Genomic DNA, 2,554 nt, shown 5'->3' with positions numbered 1-2,554 from the left:
CAGGTAGGAGCAAATTTGGAAAGTGAGTTACAGGTGGGAGGCCCAGCGTCAGCACAGCATGGGGGCAGTCGGGAGTCTGTCACGCTGGGGTGGAGTTAGCCCGTACAGGTAGCCCGTAGCCCAGAGGGCTACGTGGAGTAAGCCCTCTACCCAGCACCCCTTCAGGGCAGTCAGTGTATGGAACACTGTGAACAGCCATGTGGAGAATTCAAGTAAAGGTACCTTTGGCTGCCCTGCCTAAAACATTCTTCACCAGCCAAAGATAGAACTTAGAAAACCAACTTGAAGACATCTACAGTTATTTCACTTCAACAATTTTATTAGTGCCTCCTCAGTACCAACTCCCACTTTGCTGGGACGTGTAGGAAATAAACAGTAAAATCTAGGAATACTCTGATCCATATCAATGAACATTTTCTGGACTTATATATGGGGGGAATGAATCCAGGAATAATAAAATATTTGGGCAAGAGAAGAAAAAATAGCTCCCCCCCCCAAAAAAAAAGCACATTGCAGGAAAATTTCAAGAAGAAAGAGATGGGGTTTATTTTTAATTACCCATTAGATCTCAGTTAATGATGTAGACAGTATGCTCTTGTATTAGTTACAATGAAATAATCTCTCTCAATGAAATAAAATACAGAACACCTAGATATACTTTCTGGGAAATAAATGGTAAATACCATGATATGAATAATATGGGTATTGTCAGTAAAATGCCTCATCAACTGGTCTCTAGTCAAATGAGAAAAAAATAGAAAGAGAAACAAGGGAAGCAAGCGAGCTGGGGTGCGGGGTGAGATTGATTGATTCATTCAATGTAAATAAATTTCACTGAAACTAATAAAATCTATAAAGTCATTTCAGCATGAGAAGGGAAGTAGAGATACATTTAGATACAAAATCATGACTCATACTACGCTGTCCCTTCTAAAGACCCCAAGTAAGCCAAAATGTTTTCAGAATTACATTTTCCACATCACCTGAGCTGATACACCAGAGTAATATGAAATATTATAAATTTGACTTTCAAAGGGGGTGTTTCAAACTACATTTGCCAGTGTGGAAAATTAAGCCAATCTTTCTGAATTGATTAAGTACAGAAAACAAATCTGGGGGGTGAAGATCTATTTTCTGACTCTCCAGGCTACTCTTTGGGGAATGTATTTTTGAGGTTCTCTTGGGAAGTGTTGATGTAGGGCCATCATTTTAAAAAATTAAACACCACACTTGGTTACATATGATGGCAGCCAGACTGGAATCCAGTTGTAAGTGGGGTGGCAGTGCAGCTTCTTAGTGGCTATTCAAAGGGGAGAGTCTGTGGCTTTTTGCCTTTTTGTATTTGTATTACTGAACTCAAGTTCATGTGCCCCACGCAGAATGAGGCCAAGCAATACCAAAACATCAGAATTTGGAGCAGGAAAATGTTCGTTTCAGGACCATGCAAAGAGAACAGGTGGACTGTGACCCCTAGAAAGCCCCAAATTCCCTAGGGTTTCAGCAAAGCAGGCTTAAAGGCCAGGTGAGGGTTGGTTGTTGCAAATCTCTTGATGCTGTTTGTTCTTGCAGCTGTCCTAGATCAGGTCAGGGTTTTCCTGTAAACCTCCAACAGGACCAATGCTTTTCTGTATTCTGCAGCTTTCTATCTCTGTAAGAATGGAAAAGTGCCATACACTTAAAGGTCAGAGCCTTGACAATGAGTCGTCCTGTCTATCTGAGGCCATAGGCAACATTCTTAACTTGAAGCGAAAGCAATAGAATACAAAGGTTAAAGGAACAGACCTCGTGTGGAGTTAGACTTGATCTTCACTGGGACACGCGTTAGCTGGGGTGAGGACTCTGTGAGCGATGAGTGTGCCGCACAGGGCACGTGGGTGTGTGACACACCTTTGTGCTGAAGGGAAGCAAGAGGAACAGATTTAGAGGAAAGTTATGGAAAGCATCTCCACTTGGCTTAGATTTTCATCGAGGTCCTCAAGATAGTCCCCCCTACACCTCTCCTTGGCTATCTAGGTGAAAGGAATATCTGGAATCTTGTTTTCATCCACCGACATCGCAAACAAATGCCCACATATTTATGGAATCTAGAAAAATGGTATGATGAACCCACTTGCAGAGAGCACGGTTCCATGGTGTAATGGTTAGCACTCTGGACTCTGAATCCAGCCATCCGAGTTCAAGTCTCCGTGGAACCGACCAAGGTCTTGCTTCCCTGGTGGCTCAGAGGTTAAAGCGTTTGCCTGCAATGCAGGAGACCTGGGTTCAATCCCTGGGTCAGGAAGATCCCCTAGAGAAGGAAATGGCAACCCACTCCAGTATTCTTGCCTGGAGAATCCCATGGATGGAGGAGCCTGGAGGGCTACAGTCCACGGGGTTGCAAAGAGTCGGACACGACTGAGCCACTTCACTTCACTTCACTTGCAGAGAAGGGATGGAGACGCAGATGTAGAGAATGGACTTGTGACCCAGAGTGGGAGGGAGAGCGGGGGACAGACGGAGAAAGAGGCATCAAGATATACACACTATTGCGTGTGACTAGACGGCTGGCGAGACG

At 44.1% G+C, this 2,554-nt stretch overlaps 1 non-coding gene across 1 annotated transcript; it reads left to right on the top strand.

Moving 5' to 3' along the window:
* The first annotated feature begins 2,123 nt into the window (after positions 1-2,123).
* Positions 2,124-2,195, top strand: TRNAQ-CUG. Its single transcript has one exon. It is a non-coding gene; the product is annotated as a tRNA-Gln (tRNA).
* Positions 2,196-2,554: the final 359 nt, after the last annotated feature.

Source organism: Bison bison, unplaced genomic scaffold (assembly GCF_000754665.1).
Source record: "Bison bison bison isolate TAMUID 2011002044 unplaced genomic scaffold, Bison_UMD1.0 scf7180017864053, whole genome shotgun sequence".
Lineage (NCBI taxonomy): Eukaryota > Metazoa > Chordata > Mammalia > Artiodactyla > Bovidae > Bison > Bison bison.
Note: the sequence above shows the minus strand (reverse complement) of the source record. Positions and strands in the feature narration are given on the sequence as shown.